This window comes from Misgurnus anguillicaudatus, chromosome 5 (genome assembly GCF_027580225.2).
Source record: "Misgurnus anguillicaudatus chromosome 5, ASM2758022v2, whole genome shotgun sequence".
In the NCBI taxonomy this organism is placed as follows: domain Eukaryota; kingdom Metazoa; phylum Chordata; class Actinopteri; order Cypriniformes; family Cobitidae; genus Misgurnus; species Misgurnus anguillicaudatus.
The window spans coordinates 2309426-2332756 of NC_073341.2; the positions used below are offsets into that span (position 1 = coordinate 2309426).

Consider the following 23331-nt stretch of genomic DNA (forward strand, 5'->3'; position numbering starts at 1 on the left):
GCCTGGTAAATAAGGATGCATAACGATTTTCACGATAAAACACGGCTATGACCGCTTCACCCAACGGTTCTATTTATCACTCCACCCTTAGCAACCACACACATCAGTTTGAGAAGTTTTTTTTATTTGAGCTTTTTACATATTGCATTACACATTGGAACCTTGTTGTTCACGGTCAGGGAAAAAATTTTTTCCAGTGGAAGGAATGTGTGTATATATATATATATATATATATATATATATATATATATAAATATAGTTTTTTCTTAAAATTATAAATGCCTGTGTGCATATTTATACATGTAAACATTCTTAAATGTATACATGCATGTGTGTGCATTTATCTATACAAAGTTGTTACACACAGTTCACACACACATATATGGTGTAAACAAAAACCTTTTTTCTGCTATAGATTAATCGTTATGCATCTCTACTGGTAAAACAGTTTAGTGACATGTAGTCTCATGATTGGTCAGTTTCTAAGGTGTTACTAGGCCGCTAGCTAATAGTTGATTGATGGTAATGGAAAATTAAGTAATTGTTTTCAAACTAACAGATAATCTAAATAGGAAAAATGCTTAAATGATTAAAAATGCACCTGAATATATCAAGATGTGCTGCCAACTTTTATTGCCTTCTATGAACACATGTATAGTTCAATGCTGTGTCCAGTTTAACTTTTTCTTTACTTATTTTTGGTGTTCTCAGATTGTCTTGGGTGGGACTATACATTTAAGAAAGGAAGTCTGGGAGAAAATAAGAAGCAGCACCAGGGACTCTTTATTCATTAAAGAACTGGCAGTGGCCGTCTGGGGAACCAAAACCCTTGGGGAGCGCAGTCTTACAGGCAAGGAGTGTCCCACCACAAAATCTAGTCGACAGCCCCTGACTCCAAAAAAAGTGAAAATAGTAAAAGATATGTCACTGTAGCTAGGAAATACTATACACAATATTGTCAATCAGCATGAAAAATTGTGGACAGTAGTGATGGCATGTACATCTTTCAAATGTTTTAATTGCACTTAAGTCATATGTGGTTTGCAAAAATTGCGTGTGAACAGAGGCACTTTTCTAGTCAGCATAATATCTCATTTCTCTTTGTCTATTCAAACCACATCACCAAGAACTGTCACACTACAGAAGTAAAAATTGTTAGGTTGGGTCTTTTGTTAATTTAAAAATAAATAAGCTGTTTTTTTGGACACTGTGTTAAGTATGTGATGGTTATATTTGTTTTTGTTTTTCAGCCACCTTTCGTGAATGGCTAGAGAATAAAAAAATTCCAAAGGAGGAACTGGAAGCCAGGGTGTCAAAGTCTGGCCGTTACATAACCGAAAAAATAATGGACATTAACAAACAAAAAAGAAAGCCATGTGAAGCGGGGAATATTTAGACCCCAGGCTGGTCGGCCAGCACACCAGCAACCAGCACCCCAGGCTGGTCGGCCAGCACACCAGCAACCAGCACCCCAGGCTGGTCGGCCAGCACACCAGCAACCAGCACCCCAGGCTGGTCGGCCAGCACACAGCACCCCAGGCTGGTCGGCCAGCACACCAGCAACCAGCACTCCAGGCTGGTCGGCCAGCAACCAGCACCCCAGGCTGGTCGGCCAGCACACAGCACCCCAGGCTGGTCGGCCAGCACACCAGCAACCAGCACCTGTAACGGGTGGTGCTTTGAAGAAAGCGATGAAGAAAGTGAATCCATTTGCAAAAGGTGTTTATTTGAAAAATCCCAAAAAGGGCCAGCAAACATATCCATAAAGGGTGATCCAAAAACGTAATCCAAATCAGGCACAAGGTCAAGGCAGGCAGAGTTTAATCAAAAATCCAAGTAAACAGGCACGGGTAAAACACAGGCAGATATACAGGCAGAATACAGATAACAAATAACAGATACAGAGTACAGGTAAACAGGATGGTTGGGCTAAGCATTAATCAGCCAGGAACAGGTGAACAGGAAGTGACTTATATACAAAACAAACAGGAAGTGTGAAGCGTGACATGGCATGATGATTTTCAAAATAAAAGTCAGAACAGAGCAGGATATCAAAATACAAGTACAAATAACAAAAACACACAAAATACAAAAAAATACAAGACAAAACCTTACAGCACCCCAGGCTGGTCGGCCAGCACACCAGCAACCAGCATCCCAGGCTGGTCGGCCAGTCTGGTTTCTGCTCTTAGAAAGTTTGTGATAAATGTTTGTGGGAAATGTTACCACTACATTCGGTCATTTGGACATGTAGACATCTTGTTCATACAAAGTGTGACCCTTGTTATATTATGTAAAAATAAAAGTGACTTGCATCAGTATGAAAAGCTAAATCTGCATGCATGACCTGATACAAATTTGGTGATTTTGTTACTTAGTGATTTTTACATAGACATGTCAGTTACTTTGCATAACCTATATAACTCTATGAAACCTGTGCTTCAATAACTGAATCATGCCAACATTTTTACTCAAGAATTTCAATACTTATCAGGACCATTTTAAGCACATTACAATATACCTTCATTTATTTATCATTCGTAAAACATGCGTAGTTGCAACACTACCATTCAGTTAGACTTTACATTTCTAGACTGTGTTTTTTTCTCAAAGGTTGCTTATATTTACAGACAACACACTACACCTAAGTGTATCTTAACAATGGCAAACAGGAATACCAACGTTTGCAAACAAGTGTAGTTAAGCACTTTGATTTTCTGACATGATTTACAGAAAGCAACAGTGAATCGTCAAAACGTTGCTAGTTTTTTAGTTTACGAAAGTTTACATTTTTACTTGCAAACAAACCAGGAACATTATTCATCTCAACACTTTCACCAATCCTATGTCTTTGTTGTATTTATTTAGACAATCTTTTGTTTTCATAGTTTTGATCTGTTCATGTTAAATTTCTTCTGTATATCTTCTAAAGATAAATATGGTCATTGTCCTTGGGTTTTCTCAGATTTCATAAACCTTTGAAACCTTCTTTGTCTTGATGCCATCAATGTATTTGTTGCTTGTCCATTGTTTGTTGTGCTGTATGTCATATTTTTGGGTTTGCGCCATTCGTTTTTATAGGGAGTTTCAGAGGCTCACATTTGCATGGAATTGTGGTGCATTTTGCTTTTGATTGTCTCCAGGAGTGAGTGCTGGTTTGGCAGGGGTGAACTGTTATCATGCCACAATCCTGAAGGTTTATAAGTCAAACAAGAGTCCTTCAACACCTCACACCATACGGATTTCGTTTAACTGAAAAACTGTAAAATGATGTACAGACGAGTTCAAATTATAAAAACAGTAGTAAGAAAACTAATAATGTTTAACTAGTACAATCGTCACTCATAGTTTTGTCATATGATGATGATGATATGATGTTTCATCTTTCAAGTGTTTGTTGAAGTATTTTATTCCAATCTTTAATCAGCCACACATGACAAAAGTTTTTTGTCTTTGTCTGAAGCGACATTAAGCATGTAATCTACAGCACCGCACTGTAAATGTATAAAAAAATATACAAAACCATCCTCACCACAATATACTGAAGATGCTGTAAAGCAGGGGTCTCCAACCTTTTTATGAGCAAAAGCTACCACAATGGATAAAACAATCTGGAGGGCTACTTTTTGATATAGTCTACTTAAAACTTTTTTGTTTTACTTGTTTATTTTATTTGACTTGTTTATATGTTTGACTATTGTTTAAAATTGTAACAATCGTAAACCAAGCCAAGCTAATATAAAAAAATATGTAATTAATAAATATTACAGTTGAGACTATTAATAGAATGTGCTTTGGCGGGCACCTCACAGACTCTGTGCGGGCTACCTGGTGCCCGTGGGCACCACGTTGGTGACCCCTGCACTAAAGTGTTTAATCACATGGTACTGATATCACATAATACATTTTCAAACAAATTCAAAGTTACAATTCACTATGTTTGCATCACAATTTACAAGCACTTAACAAACACTGTCTGGTTTAGTCTTGCATTGATATCGTTACACTTAGCATGCACTGCACTTAATGTTGAAAGATTACTCAGTACACGTTGTAATGTTTTAATCACTTGGTACTGATTTTACACATTTTACATTTTCATAACAATTTATACTCTACTTTTCACCGTCTCCACTGTTTCACAATAACAGATTTAGTAAGGATATCTAAAATATACTTCCCTATGTTTTGGAGTTGTTTTAGTGCCATTTTAGAGGTAAGCTGCACATTAACTTGAGTACTGTACTTACTGTGAGTGCCGTGTTTTGGTATCTGTACTTTATTATTTTCTAGAGAAAAAAATCCTTTAACAACGGTTATGTTTAATCGATGTAGCATTTTTGTACGTAGTTCTCTCAATACATTATGCCTCTGAAGCAACCTACTGAATAAGTTAACTGAGAGTATAGTTTTCTGACTTGTCTATGTAAAAATCTCTAAGTAACAAAATCACCAAATTTGTATCAGGTCATGCATGCAGATTTAGCTTTTCATACTGATGCAATTCACTTTTATTTTTACATAATATAACAAGAGTCACACTTTGTATGAACAAGATGTCTACATGTCCAAATGATCGAATGTAGTGGTAACATTTCAGACAAACATTTATCACAAACTTTCTAAGAGCAGAAACCAGAACTTATCAATAAACAGCCTATAGATGGAAAGATGGTGAAGAAAAATTAAAAGACCATGTTCAAATGTTTAAAGGTCGGTCGTGAAAAAAAGTGAATGTGTTTTCGGGTGTGCGGGGTGTCCCGGGGGCTCGCATTGTTTTCGGTCATCACCGGAGGTTGTGATGTTGTCTGGATGCAGTGGAGGGTGTGTGCATGTGCCAAGACCCTTGTCGATCATAAAGTCAGCAGCAACTTCAACAATTTCACACACATTGGTTTGGTCCTTCTTTGTCGCTATGGCAACACATACATCTATTACATATGCAGACATGTGGAGGATGTTAGCAATTTCAAACTCCTCATCGCCAAATTCGTGCAGAGCATCTGGAGCTTTTTTGATGGGCACGTTGATCGGTTCATCTGCGTTGGCAGACACTTGAGCCTTCTTGTCGGGGGACTTGTCCGGACTTTTCACGACGTCTGTTTTTTTCTTGGGGTTGGTTGCACGCTCAGCATCAGTTTCGCAGTAATTTTGCGGCAAGCACACATCAGCATTTGCAGATATTACCGCACACAAAAAATTAACAAGCTCACTTCTGCAGTGTTCTGAAAGCATTTCTTTAAAAACTGGAGGACCGCGCACGTACGGCATCTTGCGTTGGCGATCACGCTCAAGTGACATTTGTGCTCTCTTTTCAAGAATCCACAGCGTCGTAGACAACTTTACACAATGTACGTCTACAAGTCTCTCCCTAATTTTGTTAAGCTTCCGGTCGTCCTTGTAGCGTCCTCAAAATAGCGTCTGCAACTCCTTGAATCCCGCACAGTTGAGCTATGCCGTGTTCAAAACTTTGCTTTAAACAATTTATTGGAGAATTCCTGAAAGTAGCCTTCAAATTTGCCGCTAAACGAACATGCCAGAGTGTCGTCTGAGTAGTGAGAGCTCCAAGTTTCAGGCTCTGATTTGAAACCTAAAAATCCTGACCCGTCCCCTCTAAACACAGCAATTCACACGCCCCTCATCACGTAGTCAGTGGTGTGAGTTATGAAGCTATAGAATATTAAAGTGTCAGTGGGAAAAGTCTTTCCCCATATTTTCTCTATCATCCTCTCCGCTCTACGCACCCGTAGGAAAAGGAATTCTTGCTTCTTATTTGGAACGCTTACATTTTTCTTAACTTGTAAAACACGTGAAATAAAATCAGTTTCATAATGTACACAGCTAATACGAGGGTTTTTAGTTTCAGTCCTAATAGTTGTCTTTAAGCTCTTAAGCTCTTACACTTTACATTAAATTGCGTCAACAACTACAAATAAAATGGTAAATAATATGTCTCACTATGTAGTCTCTCTCCCAGTGCAATGGCTTAGATCGTAATGGATCTTGGAAACAGTAACCAGTTAAAGGTGGTGTGTGTAGAATTTAGCAGTATCTAGTGGTGAGATTGCCACAGACAACTCACTTTTCAATTTTAAAACTCATATGGTAGCTGTCGCAGGACAAACATGTCATCGTCTCAGACAACGTAGGGAAGAAACGTGCTCTGTAGAGCAGTTTGTACGTTTAGGGCTACTGTAGAGATATGATGGCGACTTCCATATAAGGGGACCCGCGGTGTATGGAGATGAAAATAGGTAATAAAATCAATTCAGTTCATTATGTAAGGTCCTTATACACCACTGATAACATACTTATTTATATTATTGTCAAGGTCCCTTTTAAAAGTAACACAATGCACCTTTAACATATACAGCATTCGATTCGACTTGAAAATGACTACATTTCCTATAATGCCTCTAGTGCACTAAAGGATACGGAAGTCACAATAATCAAACTGCCGGTGTAACATGATGGACTACGTGAGATCTTTGATTTGTCTTGTGGAGCTGTATATAATAAAGTGAGGTATTTTTTATCTGAACTAACACTTAGATTTCACTCGTTGTTATACAACACACGATTACCAGTTTGTTTGTTACTGTTTTCTGTGATGTCATTTTTTGTTTTTATGCTGTAAGTACTATTATATTCTCTGTTGTCATTTAAAGCTAAACATAACGGCTAGCATGCCGGTTTACAGTGAACCAAGCATCATGTATAGGTAAGGGTTAAAATCAACTAGATATTGGAATCTTTCAAAATCAACTAGATGTTGGAATCTTTTAAAATAAATAAATAAGGTCAGATGTTTTGCGTACAACACAATAAATCAACATTAGTTGGTAATGATAGCAAAGTGTATCTTTATAGTATATACTGATTTATACATCTTATATTATGGTGTAACAAAACCAACTTCGCTTTAAGAATATACCTAGATGCTTCTGTGAGGGTATTTAAGTTGTAAGACTCATCAGTTAGCCTATGTCTTTAGTGATTGTCTTACTTTTTTATTTGACCATTTTAAAATAAAAAGTTTACTTGTGTTTTTATACATTGAAGAAATCATGCACATCGCTTTGTCAGCACCGAAGAAGTAGATGCTATTCTGGGTAAAGAGTAGTGTGAGTTTAATACACTTTATTAAAAAAACTTAACAGTTTACATAGCCAACAAATGTGTAAGGAGTTTGATTTTTAACTTTTGTCTTATAGACATTACTAACGGAGAACAGCAGAGACGGTAACATTAGGGCATCAAAGCATGTAATGAAGTAAGATTGTGTGTGTTCATAGACTCTATGCACTGTCACTTCCGCGTTTTGTCTCAGTTGTACTGTAGCTTCCGGCGCAGCGCTTATTGCATACTGTTTTAATAAGCGCTGTCAGCATGTCATTTTACACTCGCTGCTTGCAAGAGCTTCCCCGGATTACGGTGAACGACGTCAATCGAGTTGTGAGGTTGGCATCTGTCACTCCTTCTAGTAAAAAGGAGAAATGATTTAAATGGTACATTTCGAGTTACATCGACAACTTTGAGGGTAAGTATTCACAAGCATACAAACTAGCTAGGTAACGTTTGTAAACGTTCCTTAGAGTCAGAGTTTTGTTTTCTACCTATTTTACCTTTTCAGATTGTCTGTTTTTATATTTTTGCAAGTGGTGTTATCATGTTAATACACTGTAACTGTCACTTTGTGCATTTTTCAGTTTCTAATAAGGATCAGGTAACAGGAGAGATAAGTGTGAAGGCGACTTGTTTCAGATCTGAAGAAGACAGAGAAGCCACATAGAGAGTAGGCAGACAAACATAGACATGAATGATGACATGTTGTTCATATTTTAAGTTTATTGTCTTATTAAATTTATAACAATTTCTTTAGTACATGTATGCAAGTATCTTAAGTAAATGTTTAGCACTTTAAAAGCTAAATAAGTCATTGTTTATGCAAATGCTCGATAATTTGGGGTCTTTTAATTGACATTTTGTCATTTCTGTCATTGTCCATTTTTTTTTTATGAAATGTACTAAAATTTCTTCTTTAGTACCTCCTATGATAAACTTGAGAACGTGTAAGTGTACTCAACTGTGCAATTTTTTAGACATCAACAATATAAATTAAAACACACCTTTAAGATACTATCTCTCAAAACCTAAAGTAAACTCAAACCCTACTTTTAGACAAAAATGTGTTTAAGTTTACTACAATTGGTAACTACATACATTTCAGTTCATATTCATGGTCTCTCAAAGCAGAATACACAGTTGAATACACTTAGATGTTCTTAAGATTTTCCATAAATGATGACAGAATTTTCATTTTTGGGTGAACTATACCTTTACAAGCTGTATCAAAGTTATTTACATGTTTACATTAGTGGCGCACAGCTGTATCAAAGTTATTTACATACATTAGTGGTGCACTTTACAAGCTTTTTGAAAGTTGTTTATATTTTCATGTTTACAGAAACACTGTATCAGTTATGTACATGTTGTTTACAGAAACTGTATGAAAGTTATTTACATGTTTACATTAGTGGTGTACATTAAAACTGCATCAAAATTACTTATTTACATTGCTGCATTACAGTTTTTACATTAGCATTGTGAAAGAAATGCTTCTGTTACTCGAATACAAAAACATACATAGCAAATACATTTAATTTACATAGGATTCTCTGCCAATCAAAATGTATCCATCTCATACAAAGTCTTTAATCCGTTGCCCATGCTTTTACCAAGGGCCCATTCTGGTAGTTGACAAGAAGGCAAGCAACAGTGTATAGCTGGTTTATGCTTCGTGTGATTGAAAGAGGGATGACAGCATCAAACAGTTTGTGTTGCTTCACCCTGCGGATGATACCCTCAACGTGGACCCTCAGACGAGCAATGGACTGCGTCTTCCTTACCTCATCAGCCGACATTAGGGAGTGACCCTGTTAAAATAAAATGCAAAAAACAGTTTACATTCATAAAAAGTACTACATTTGTGTTCCTTACCCGTCCCCACACATAATATATATTTATAATGTAAATAAATTATAGGAAGAAATAAAAAATTATATATTTACAGATGCATTGCCTGTTGCTCCAACTTCACCACTTCTTGTAGCTGCTTTTGCCCTTGTCACACGAACCATTCTGTTGGTTGCAGGCTCAATGAGTCTCCAGAACGCCATGACATGACTGTAGGTCACAAACCTACATAAAACGTTGGGCATGTTTGAGATAATATACATCTAAGGTAATGTAAGCCCAACAGTTTTAGCTAACTTTCATAACGAAATGTAAAAATCACACCATGTCTTAATATGTCATCTTATAATAATGATATTAAAGCATCTGGTAATTTCCTATCTTACCTAGTAAAGAACCGTATGTCATCGTCAGCTGCAGCAAAACGCCCCAAGCAAAAACTGTGACGGACAGACAGCTCTTCCACCTACTTCTTCAAGCGCTCCACCTCCTTTCGGAGTTCTTCAGTTTGATCTAAAGAAAGATCGACTGCCGCCGGAACGGGACATGAACAGTAATCATGTTCGCACCTTAAAGCGTGTTGAACTCATAACTAAAATGTTGTATAAATATAACAAACTAAAACTATTTTGTAACTAAGGTTGATAATATGTATAATATTATAAATCGCAATCGCTAGTTAGTTGAAAATGACAAAAAGACCACACTACCACCACGTCTTGCTATCGGATAATGCTAGACCGGAAGCCAACGTAAAACTGAGATTTTGGCGGAAATACGTAGGCAGTCAGGCGTGCATAGAGTCTATTGAATGTATCTAATTTGTTTGTCTTAATATTATTAAATATTAAATTAAATACAAAAGCACTAAAAGTCTCAGTGTTTCGGCTAAGGAATGTGAGCATGTTTTAAAATGTTTTAGGTACTTGTATTTCAGGTACATTAATAAATACTAGAGTTGATAAGTTCTTTCTGGAAGTCTGAAAACTATACTAAACCTAATATACTAATAACCTAAAGTTAAAAGTCTCAGTTTTTAGACAGGCAATGTTTTGTAATATGTGTCTTTTTGTCTTTACTTATGCTGTACTTATTAGTATGATGAAAGCAACGCTCCATGGAGCGACTGACTAAGGCATAACGGAAGCGAAGGAATGTCTCTCCTGACCTATGGAGACCTCCACTAATGACTTTAGGATGGAGGGTCTTGAGATAATCGTATTAGGACGCTAATGATTTGCGAGTTAAAACAAAAACATTTCATCTTTGTTCAAATAACCCCGGCCAACCAGCGGACATCTCTCTCTCAGGACTGCAGCTTGAAGGAAAGGACCACACTCTGGGTATGTATCAGTATTATCACAGAGTGTATTGAACAATTTATTTGAAAAACATAATTTCTGTTTTGAGAATCAGGTCATCTTCACAAAAATGCAGAATTGGACATTTAAAATGACGCATTGTTTTTTACTCTCTGGAGAAAATACACCAAAAATGTTTATCTTGACAGAATTCATTGTTCATTATTCTTCTAGATTGTATTTCATCTACCGCCGTGAAAAAACTTTTTTATTCTGTTGATACTTTTGAAAATGTTTTTTAACCATACATAGTGCTAAGATTTTTAGAGGAAGTTAAATTTAAACATATTTTCTAGTCTTACTTTATTTAATTACAGTTTATTTTCACCATAAATATAGCTTAAGAAGCCAGGATGATGTTAAAAAGAAAATAAACTTAATTTCTTTGATCATTTCATCTAAAAATTTGTGTTTAATGAAACTATTCAATGAGAGGATTTCACAATATATATCGCGAGCCGCATTGGGCTATCCATGTTTGTGATTTTCGTAACTCTGATTTTCCCGGCTTTTATTATATATATTGGGGCCCCAACTTATATAATTTATGATGGGAGCACGGAATGTGGTTTTAACAATGGCCACTTGTGTAAACACTGTTTTTATTGTTTCAGCATAGGAGGACATGATTTAAGGGGCCCCGGAGATAACCCTGGTCATAAACATGTCAATGCTATGTGACCGTTCCGGTTAAAAGTTCAACGTGTCGATTAACCCTGCCAGAGGCCGGAAGCTTTGTAATGTTCCAGCTTGGATTAATAGGGTAGGAGTACATGATTTAACGTGCCCCGGAGATAACCCCGGTCATAAACATGTCAACGCTATGTGACCGTTCCGGTTAAAAGATCAACGCGTCGATTAACCCTGTCAGAGGCCGGAAGCTTTGTAATGTTCCAGCTTGGATTAATAGGGTAGGAGTACATGATTTAACGTGCCCCGGAGATAACCCCGGTCATAAACATGTCAACGCTATGTGACTGTTCCGGTTAAAAGTTCAACGCTTCGTGGGCGGTCCGGTAAAAAGTTCAATGCTTCGTGGGCGGTCCGGTCAAAAGTTCATGACGTGGGTGGTCCGGTCAAAAGGTTAGTCCCTCCCTCAGAGGTCAAAGGTTAACCCCTCCCTCGCAGGTCAAAAGGTTAGCCCCTCCCCTAAGGTCAAAGGTTAGCCCCTCCCCTGAGGTCACAGGTCACCATCAATCATTTTGACAGTATGTCCCCCATATTTACTACTGTGCCCTTTTTTCACTTGAGCATCTGCCCCCTGTGCAGGTCTTTGTGCAGGTCCCTGCTTGCAACAAAAATATCTACATGTATTGATATTGTCCTACAGCAGGGGTCTTCAACTACTTTTCTTCGGGGGCCAGATTTTAAAATTGTTAATATGACGCGGGCCAAACTTTTACCCCTATTTTTACTTTTGATATATTTTTTACTTTTACCATATATGTGTGTGTGTTGTTGTCATTTTTGTTACTTTTGTTGTACTATATTTGAAAAAAAACATATTAAAAACATGCATTTTCAAAAAAAATTAAATTAAAAGCCTTTTAATTGCTGAAAACTCATATTTTCTTTATTAATATTTAAAAACAATTGCAGTTTAACATGTAAGAGCCAAATGTTAATAGTAAAAGTGTAAAAGATCAACACTCCTAAACATATTTTGTTTATAACTGTTTACTTTCATTAATTGTTACATGTCAAGTATTCACAACATATAGCCAGTCTTCTCCTAATGAGTAAAATTGCACTACATGTTTTCTTTTTTAATATTTTATAGATACATGAGCTAAACAGCCTTTCCATTGTACATTACATACAGATATAAATGTCGGAAGTTCGCCCCCTAGTGGCAGTCGTGACGAAAATGTAGTTTAATCGTAAATCTGTCATGGGAGAGAACCTTTAATCTACGAATATATGTATTAATAATTTACTTACCAGTAATTAGAGTATTCAAGTGTTACTGATAAAGTAAAACAAAAAATAATTAATAATTTTAACTTTGCACACAGTTTTGATTGGAACACACTGAAATACATCACTTCCGGTCGCCGCGTCACATGCATGTAGTCGCATAACGTTATTTTCTTGAATGCATCCAAAGCTCAAATTGGATAAGATAATTACGCACCCGCAGATGGTTGGCACCACACACAGCCCCTTTCTGTGTTGTCTTGTACAGTGGTAAGGTAAAAGTAACCACGCTGAATTTAAATCAGACTATGGTCGTTTCTCAATAAGGCTGCAGCCTCCGGAGGTCACATTTTGCATACGTCATTAAGTCTAATTTCAGAATTTAACAATTATAAAGTTGACTATTATTCTTACTTAAACGTAAATTGTTGTAATATGCTTATGATTTGTGAATGTAATGCTCAGTTAACTTAAACTTGATGACGAATGAAGCCTGCATATGCGACCTCCGGAGGCTGCAGCCTTCCGATTGAAAAACGGCCAAGGTGACCAGCGGGCCGGATAAAGATGATTGGCGGGCCGCATTTGGCCCGCGGGCCGCCAGTTGACTAGCCCTGTCCTACAGGTAGTGATCACCAGCTGTAATGTGTCAGTGTAAATCCTGTAAAAGTAGAGGTGTTTCTAATAAAAAGAACCATATATATATATATATATATATATATATATATATATATATATATATATATATATATATATATATATATATATATATATATATATATATATATATAGTTTGATTGTGTGCGTGGGGCTACAAGAAATTGTGCCCAGGGGCCTCCGAATTCTTAATCCGGGCCTGATCGAGACGGGTGCTCGCTCGCAGCACGCCTCGGCCGCCTACGAGCGTCTGTGGTCAGGGTGATGTTAGGCACGCTGACTCTGCGAAGGCCGGGCATCAGCTCCTTCACAGCTTCCCGATCTGGTGTGGACAGATCAGAAAAGCATACATTGGATGAATCCGCCATTAGATCGCCAACGAAGGGAGGTTTAAGTAAACAGACGGTAAGAAATGCTCACCGACTGGTGATGCTAGCGGGCTATATGCTAACACTGGGTGATACTAGTGATAAAATCATATCGCTTAGTAATACAATTCAGTAATCGTCAAGGTAAAGTATTCCTAAGATAAACGAATAAGTTATATTATATAGATAGGAACAAGATAGTGAAAAAATAGGATTTAGCTGATAAGCTTAACGGAGCTCCGGGCTTGCGACTCCTCATCTCTCTCCAGTTAAAAACTGCACAATCTAACCATACCTATGAGCTTTGAATTTATACTTACAACTGTGAAATTAAATTAAGTCTCCATGACAACATACCAGGCAAATATAGCAAAGTTTGTACAATTCATTTTTCTGTGCATATGAGTTAAGCAAGCTAAATAAGAGAAAAAAAGGGAGAATCTTCTATTGCTAATATGACTCCCATTACGAAAACTTTAGGTGTAACTGAGTGGATGGTAAACAACTGACATTGTGCTGCCATTATTTTGACCTTGATGTTTGATTCCACAGTCAATGCCGTAATGTTGTTGAGGGAGCCCCTTTAAAAATAAATTGCAAAGTTTAAAAGCCGAGATGTGTGATAGAGTCTTGCTTGGTGGTTTGTAGAGTGTTCAAGTTGTAAGGGTGACATAGCAAATAAAGTAATAATAGCCCAAGTTTTGACAAAAATGAATAATTAATAAAAAAAATGCAGATGAATGTCCTTTTTAAATTATTACCTTAACATCCTGGCCTGTTCATTTTGTCAATGGTCCTGAAACAATGTGCTGTGCAACAGACCTGGTAAAACTGCATCAGTAACTTCTAGAAGTACTGGAACATGCACAACGAGTTCTGTTGAGGAACACATTGTTTTTAAGATGTAGAAGTCTTAGGAACATGACTGGGAAACAGCAGTAGTACAAAACAATTAAAACAATTGACCTTTCGCCGGCCCCTCCCCCAAAACTGCCATTGTACAATCACACATCACAGCAACCGTTACTATGTGAGCAGGTCCGACAAACATTGACTCAAAGCAAGATGGTGAAGCGGTGCGCTCACGGCGTTTGTAAATCGGATACAAGATACCCCGAGAGATTGTCTGGAGGAGTTGTGTTCTTTCCATTCCCAAAGCCGAAAACACAACGTGAGCGGTGTCTAGGCCTGGGGCGGTAACCGGATTACCAACATACCGCGGTCACGTGACCCATGCCGCGGGTCTAAGCTCCTCACCGTCATAACCGCAAAAAAAAAAACTTGAAACATTGGCCTGCACTTGTGTATACAGTATGTGGGGATGTTATACACGCAGCTTGTTAACAACCACAACTTGTTAACTGAATATTAAATTATATGATTTTAATATTAAATTTTCATTGAGTAGAAATACAGGTGACGTTGTCTGTCACTCGTTAAAAGTAATACAAACATTTTATCTAATTTGAACGTGCAAACAGCCTCAACAGATCAACAACAGAATCAGGTTTCATACATTATCAAATTTTCACGCAACATAAAGAGCACGCGATCAGTTTGGATTAATATCCAAAGAGGTTAGATTGTCTCTTTTTCATCTAGCCTACAACAGTGGCCATTTCTAAAGCAGGACACATTTCAAAAAGTTTTGCGTCTTCTTTCTCTGTTTGTGGAAAAAGACAGATGTTTATGGTAAAGGGTCGAGGAAAGAAGCGGTCTGTTCGAGCACGCGAGACAGAGGCGGACTGCCCAGGTGCGCGCGAGACAGACGCGGACTGCCCGGGTGCGCGCGAGACAGACGGACTGCATCATCTTGCACACACACACACACACGCGTCTCCGTGCGGCTTCCCAGCTATACTCAAGCACAGAGACATATGCAGTACAAGTGATCTCTCATACAAATGGTTATTTTAATTTACCAGACCGTCAGGGCAGCAATAATTTGCGTCATTTACAAGCCATTCACAAATTAAGGATAGAAAAGTGGCAAAATGTCTGTAGGCACGTGTGGACACGCACAATGCGTTAACATTTTTTTAACTCATAATATTAATTGTTCAAGTTGTTGAATGTTGAAATTGAAGAAATGTGGAAGAAAATAATATTTAGTTTACATGTTCCTTAAGTAATTTGCACGTGTTTTGTATTGAAGATAAATAAATCATGCATGTTATTTAACTCGTTGTCTTGCCAATAAACCGCAAAAACGCGGGAATTCGTTGATTTTCCGACCGCGGTAAAAAAAAAATACAAACCGGCCCAGCCCTAGCGGTGTCTACAATGGATAAAACAGTGGACGGCCCCACTCCCAGTTAAATGTGTCGAATATTACGAAGCATAAATACGTCTGCTCAAAGGTAAGGCTCACAGCTAACTAGTTACAGTGTTGTCTAGATCTACGAACTACAGGCAAGAACACAAATTGGACCAAAGTTCTGATTATAATGAATATAATTGCCAGAATGTTAACATACTCTCTAAGCTAAGTTTAATGACTTCTTTAGCCAACATTAGTTAACATGTTAGCTACCGCTAACATTAGCTACATTAGCTGCTGTTGTGTTGGGACTTTGAGCTCCCCAACTTCTTTTTCGTCAGTTTACAACAAAGTCGAACATAGCGCCCTAACAAGCAACTTTAAATAATTTTGTTTTTAACTTTCATGTAGCATTTTATGAATGGAAAACCTACCCGTGAGTTTCCCAATCCCGTAAATGCCGTTCAAAGGCCTAACCCAGCTAGGGTTGAGCTTGGAGGCTGTCGAAAGTCCCCCAAAAAACGGTAGGCCAATTTATAAATACTAATGGTAATAGTGCTTATCAACATGTTACATTTATATATTACTGTAAATAAGTTAAAGAGTAATGATGCTCTTGTACAAAATGTGTGTGCAGACGCAGAGTCTGTGTGCAGAATGCCTCCGATGGTCCCACCTCTACTACTGATGCAGGAGAACAACATGCTGTTGAAAGTGGTGAGTGAAATGCATTTTTTCACAGTACTACTGGCGTAAATGTATTTATTGTTTTCCATTTTCAGCTTAACTTTTGCCAAAAGCAACTCAGTGGTGTAACTCTTAAAAAATGAACAGTAAAATGTAATCCATATATAAGCTGTAATATAGAATATATTAGAATGTTGAAGTAACTTGCTGTTCTAATGTTAACCAAACAATAGAACAAATAAGAATCACATAATATAGTAGTTAAAGAAGAATACATCAAGCTTGCACTTAATTTGTTCCCATTTTGCAACATCAAAGTGTATTCTCTCTAGGTGGTAGTCTTTTTCACATTTAACAAAGAAATCACACCAGGACATACCTGTGAGACCAAGCTGCCCCATTATTTGATAATGATAGGCATGGCACTCTTTTAATTTATAGCAGCCATCAGCCTTCTTGCAAAGGTAGGGACACTCTGTGAAGCTATTCTTGGAAGGACACTTAATTTCTAAAAGCCCGTAGTTTGAGCTTTCACTCCCTCTCTCTATCGCCTTACGGTCAGGTGACGTACCAAGGTGTGGGGCATTGGGATTTACAACAAAACCACATGGATACACTAGATGACCTGTGACCTTGGTGTAATGTATCGCTGCCATAGGCTCTTGTTCTATCCCTCTTTTCATGGCCTTAGTTTGAACTGATCCTGTGCTTTTTAAACTTTTAGCTAGTTTTTCATGGTCAGCTTTCCTAGAGCAGATTCTGTGAAAAGAAGTTGATGTGATTCGGCCAGACCTTGCGTTAAACCATAAGTTGTTTGTGCTCTGTTCTCTGGTGTCCTGTTCCAGAGCTATAGAATCAGGCAAAGAAATGTTCAGTTCTGTGTAACGATGCATGGCACGTTCATTCAGCACTGTGCAGAAGCTGGTAGGTTGGGATGGCAGGGGAAAGTTGGGCAGGTCATCTGGTTGTCTAATTGTAACTGCTCCAGGGTCAACACAAGGCTCTCAAATTTGATGAACCATTGGCAGCTGTAAAAGGTGAGAACAATTAATTATAATCATTAGTGTGCAAACATATTTATTTCTTTACAGATAGTCCAGAGCACCCCCCACTTCCTGGATGCCAGCTGGAAAAGGAGCCTGAGGAGGAACAGTCCTGTCAGAGCACTGAAAAGGAGAAGGAATTGGAAGCAGAAAACAACAACATTAAATTGCAATTGTCTTTACAAGAAACTGAATTAAAAAGCCTTAAAGCACAAATTGGCACATTTAAAAAGAAAACTCTAACCCCTGAACTTCTTCAAAGCAGTGAAATCCACAAGATGTTGAAATACAGTAAAGGGTTTACATATGAACGATTCAATCAACGGTGCACAATATTTGACATTCACACACCCCTCAAATAAATGTACCCCTAAACTACAAGCACAATGATTGGTAAATAGCAGAGATGGCCCTCCGTACCCAGTTGCTGGGCCCTCCGTACCCAGTTGCTGTTTGTTTTAATGAAACTCCGCAACAACAAAGACTTAAAAAGCCTTGCCTTCAGATTTAATATAAACATGCAAGCAGCAAGTAATATAATATTTTTAATTCTTGGATTTATTATATGTTTGATGTATTAGGTGAATTACCAATTTGGCCTCACAGAGACGTCATAACACAAAACATGCCAGAAACGTACAAAGTAGACTACCCGAACACATATGCAATATTAGACTGCACTGAGCTAAAAATGGAAAGGCCAACATGACTGGTGTTGCAAAGCCAGAGCTATTCAAACTACAAAAGTACAAACACACTAAAATCACTAGTTGCCTGTGACCCCTGTGGTGCTGTGATTTTTTCCTCTGCCCTGTTTACAGGAGCAATGTCCGACAAGGAGCTAGTCAGACAGTGTGGCATCCTTCCGCTACTAGAGAAACTTATAGACAGTGGCTATTTGCAGAAAGGGGATGGCATTGTGGCTGATAATGGCTTTTTAATCAAGGAAGAGATGCAGGCACTTGGACTGCAGTTAAACCTGCCACCGTTTTCAAGGTCTAAGAGGCAAATGCCTGCTGGGGATGTGCTGGTGACAAAGCGCATTGCAAAGCACAGGGTGCATGTAGAGAGGGCCATCGCTAAGATAAAAAAGTTCAAGATAGTGTCGGGCAAAATTCCTAATACACGGTTAGGGATTGTAAATCACATCTAGTATGCTTTCAAACTTCCAGCCACACATACTAAAGTAAGAGTCAGTCAGGGATAGTTTAAACTGTTATTTTTACTGCATTTTGTAAGCCTGCAATAGTCCTATAAACAGATTTCAGGATACTATGTGGTTCAATCCTTGTTTAATGTGTTTTTGTGTCTGTGTGTATGTCAATAACACCGGTAAGCATTTGCCTCGATAGTAGTCGTGTCTCTTTCGCTGCAAATTTTTATATTGTGAATATATCCCTCTACTGCATACTGTAACCCCTTTTACCTCGATCTGGAGGATATCGCGGAGGTATTGCTCCAAAAGAGGTCACTGACATGCCCGGTATACCTCTTTCCGTCATGGCAATCGGTCACGCCGGTCATTTGTTTGTCGGTCGAAAAGAGCAATGCAACCACATACCAATTGTTCTTGAAGGAAAAGACTCTGTATTTGTGCCCATGAGGCACGACAGAGCCTGAGATTTGATTTTATAGTCAGAGTCTCACACTGCTCCCCACAATGGGATGCCATGTCAACATCTGTAGGAACATTCCAACCACATGCCAATTCCTCTTGAAGGCGATGATTTAGTCCAAAGGTACTTGAGGTGTGTCAGGGTCTGAGATTTGATTTCATGGTAGCCTGCTGTGGGGAGAAGTGTGAGACTGTCTCCACATCCGAAGGGACATCCGCATACACTGCTAGAAAAATGGATTTTGGATTATGCAGGCAAAATTTATAAAATGGTATCCTTCTGTGATGTTTTGTTAAATGGTAGTTGCAGACATTTTTAGGCATCTTTGTTGCCTTAAGTGATCACTGTACTAAAATAGATCTTAATGTAAATGCATAAAAAGGAAATTAGACAATAAATACCCAAAATGGCTTTTTCATGTGTGTCAAGGGTGACATCTCCATGAGAAACTTGTTTAAATTCCTCTAGCGCCTGCTGATTAACTCTCTCATTGTGGTGATGTAAAATGTTACGCATAAGGAAGATGTGGCTTCCTGGGGAGAGAGAGTTCATGAAATAGTTGTTCTTTCGCATGTTAGAGAACAGCTGCTCAGTTGTCTGAGAGTTGATCCACCCACACAACTCTGGCACAAGTCCAATAACTCTTAGAGCATCCTTTTCATCTTTTGTGTTGTACTGGTGAAAAGTGTCATACAGTGCATAGTGCTCTACAGCAGTGGTTTTCAAACGGGGGGCCGCGAGATGGTGCCAGGGGGGCCCCAGTTTTATGACATTTTATAAAATACATTAATTTATCATGAATTTCTGTGTAATTAAACCTAAAAAATAATAAGCCAACTAACCAACAGCACTACTAGGTATACTTTTAAATTAAAATATTACATTTTAAAACTGTTTCTGTCATAAATTTTCTTTCGGGGGGCCGCAAAAAAAAGCACTGATACAAGGGGAAAAAGTTTGGGAACCACTGCTCTACAGAACCAGTTGCTGGATGGCCATTAGGATCAGGTGGGTCTTTTTTCAACATCAACCATGGCAAATTTCTTTTTAGTTCCTCTCTCTTGGCAGATGCAATATTCTCTGGGGTAGCTGCAGCCACTCTTCCTTCATAAGGACTGAAGGGCAGTCTCTCTGGTTCCCAAAGGTTGGTGTGAGTTACTAATCCTCGTGCAAAATCATAAATGACAATGTTTGGAAAGTGTTGAATATCTGCATAATCATGTGGACTTTCAGCTCTTATGTTAAATTTGACAGAGTTCACAATGCCACAAGGACACATGATCCCTGGCCAGCCACCTTAAAATAGAAAAACACAAATGATTAGCATGGCCATTAACCTAGGTGTGTTCAAGTATATTTGCAACTCATAGTGACAGGTTTGCAACAATTCCATATTTTCTTATGTCATTTCATAAGTACATAAATATATAACATAAATGATAGAAATATATGAGAAAGACACTTACCGGATGCTACCCAAACTTTCTGAAACACCTTGTCATTGGTGCTCCTCGTCTTCATTTCCTCCCTAAAACGAAGGAGAAGATCCATTTTGAAGCTCTTTGAATCAACTCTTTTACAAGTTTCCTCAATGCATCAACCTGTGTAAATGCAGATGCAACAGCAGCCATTAATCAAAAAGGCAAATACATTACCATAATCTTCCTTGGTTTTTGGCTTTTAGTTAATTGCTGAATGTTTTTGAAAGAGCTTTCAGATTCAGCTTAGTAGACATAAGTATAGAATGTCTATAAATAAATAATGCATTGCTTTCACATTTACATAAAATGTTACAATTTACCTTTAGATCCATAAGTTCACTTGACAGCTGTTCCTCTGAAATATCAATGTCTACTTGTTCTGTGACAGACCTCTTTGCTTTGAGTTTGGCATACTCATTTTGCATATGAAGGTGAAACTTTAAATGGATTTTCACGGTTACCTTTTAAGATGAAAACAAAAGCTTTTTTAAATATTATTGCATTTAATACAGTATGTGACCATTCAAATTATATACACAACCATCAATGGCACTTAAAAAAAATCAAACATATACATAATTACAAAGCATTGAAGACAGAGACAGATCTTGGAAAAATTTTCTAATTGGCTACAGAATACTTCACTTACAGAACCATTCATATCTATAACTTACTTTTTAAAAAGCCTCTGCAAATCATTTCTTGGTCAACAGATTGCCAAAATTCTTCTATATCAACGTGACCTTCAAACTGTGGAGGGGGATCCTCAATATCACTCACTGCAAGACATTACATTTAGTGTAATTGGTGTTACTTGGTAGTACTAATCATGCTAAGAAAAGAGAGTCCACTACTTACCTGGCATACTAAAAACTCCCTTCTTGTGTAAGTCCATTATTACTATAGGTGGATGGACCCCACAGTGCACACATGAAAAATTAAAAGGTAACCATGAAGTGTGGAGTCATGGTTTGGATATTTGTTTTGGTTTGTCTGTTCCAAGATGTCCAAAGCCCTGACAACTGCAGTGTGATTCTATAATAGATTATAAGACATGTTTGCTGTTCTGTTGACAGAAAACAGGATTTTCAGAGAGAAACTTTTAAGACAAAAAAGCATAAATATGGTTTAATTTCTGCAATAATTCACTGATGACAAATGTGTGTGCTTCTCAACTTACTTCCTACATCATTACAGAATATTTAAAATAACTATTGAAATGGTACATGAGAAAATGCGTATACAAATAGGATGGGTGCATTAAAGTGTCTCCATGTTCTGTGGTGAACAAACATCTTTTGGCAAAACGTCTGGCACCTTTTTATTGTTCAGCAAGTAAAGGACAATTCCAGTCAAGGCTTTTCCGTCAGGTGGATATAGAAGACTTTCTTCCCTAGTGTGCACATCTTGACAACCAGATTTTGCAAAGCTGTCAAATACATCACTGTCTGTACATCTGACTTTTAGAAAACGTTAAGGTCAATTCTGATTTAGGTGCCATTTAGCAATGGATGTATGTGGACATGAATTCCTTGGCGCATGGGCAGTGCCAACTATTTATTTTTTTGTCAAAACATATAATTACTCTCCCTAACCAAGAATAATATGAAGTGCATGTTACCAGGACTGACACAAATATTTTCGATGTGCTATTGCCTAAGGAGACCTCTTTACTCAATGGGCAGCCCTTAGACTTTGCTTTTTGCTTTCTAGCGGGACATATTTTCTGTGTGTTGTCAGAAATCCACTTTCTTCTTACCATATCTGACAAAACCTCTTCCCTAAGTGAGATGCCTGGTTTGTTTGAAATTGGACAGTATGATATTGACTTTACATGAATGCACTGAAAGCCCATTAAGCCACTTCTTCTGGAAAATTCGGAAGCCTGTTTGCATTGCCCTAACGCACAGCACACTTGATGGTTGTTTCCCCAGGTGCATTTCTGTACGTGTATGGGGTTGCCAAATCCAGAAAAGTTCTTCCAACAGCAAAAATTGCCCTTACTATGGTTTATGCATTGGGATGGAAGATGATGATTTGCTATTACATCAACATTTGCTGATGAGTGACGTCTTTGAATGTGAACCTTTATGTTTTTCTTATTCACAATTAAATTACAGAATGTAGTGCATGTAGTTTTTTTTAGCCTTGACTTGAGTATTTTTGGGTTACTCATGCAGGTCATGTGAGATGGAGTCAATGAGGCTGATGTGTCATCATCACTATTAGACAGTGTAATGACTGTTGGATAGGAAGTTGTCCTCTAGGTTGTCAAGTGCACGCAAGCCGCTACTGGAGGACGACACGCAGCTGCTGATGGAGACGCTGCTGGAGGAGGCACAGGGGCCTGTTGATGCTTTAGCTAATCCACATTTTTGCAAATGGTTCACAAATAATTTTGGCTGAGTTACACTCCTTGCACAATAGCAGCAGTGGTAATGATGGCTTTTGCAGCATTCACCATTGCATCTGTAGATTTTGTACCCTACAAACAAAGAGAAATACAGGTTCAAAAAATTCTAATACTTTACTCTTATGGCAGTTTAAAAATAAAACTGTATAAAGCAGGTTCCCAGATAGGGTTTAGTTTAATACAGGACTAGGCCTTAGCTATATTAGGACGTTTAAGTAGTTTTTACTACCTTACAAAAAAAAACATTACTGGTGTGCATCTGAGACAAAACAATGGCACTGTCATATTAAGTAGAGCATGATCTAATAAATTGTGGGTACATTTTTAATGTGTACATTTTTTAATATTTTTAAAAACTGTGTGTGTGGACTGACATTGTCATACTCATAAACAAATAGTTTTCATAAACTCCCAAGAGTCAAAGGAAATGAAATATCCATTCCGAAACCAAAATGATTTGTCTACTTCACAACCTCGTTTCTGACCAAATTACGATATAAAATCTGAAAATAGTTCACTACCAAACACCGCAAACGCCTGAGTGGCAAAGTA

The 23331-nt window shown here is 37.8% G+C and overlaps 3 long non-coding RNA genes across 4 annotated transcripts; 1 reads left to right on the plus strand and 2 right to left on the minus strand.

Annotated features, from left to right (window-relative positions):
* Positions 1–7925: 7925 nt before the first annotated feature.
* On the minus strand, positions 7926–9795 carry LOC141363886 (uncharacterized). 2 transcript variants are annotated; one of them, XR_012369486.1, is made up of 4 exons: positions 9687–9724; positions 9363–9504; positions 9072–9201; positions 7926–8936 (listed from the first exon to the last, which is right to left on the minus strand). It is a non-coding gene; the product is annotated as an uncharacterized lncRNA (long non-coding RNA). The 2 variants fall into 2 exon arrangements; XR_012369485.1 differs by having other exon boundaries at positions 7932–8936; positions 9363–9795.
* A 4495-nt stretch (positions 9796–14290) lies between these two features.
* On the plus strand, positions 14291–17608 carry LOC141363887 (uncharacterized). The gene is made up of 4 exons (XR_012369487.1): positions 14291–15639; positions 15951–16063; positions 16177–16256; positions 17318–17608. It is a non-coding gene; the product is annotated as an uncharacterized lncRNA (long non-coding RNA).
* A 3173-nt stretch (positions 17609–20781) lies between these two features.
* On the minus strand, positions 20782–21360 carry LOC129413405 (uncharacterized). The gene is made up of 3 exons (XR_008633916.2): positions 21225–21360; positions 21041–21145; positions 20782–20827 (listed from the first exon to the last, which is right to left on the minus strand). It is a non-coding gene; the product is annotated as an uncharacterized lncRNA (long non-coding RNA).
* Positions 21361–23331: the final 1971 nt, after the last annotated feature.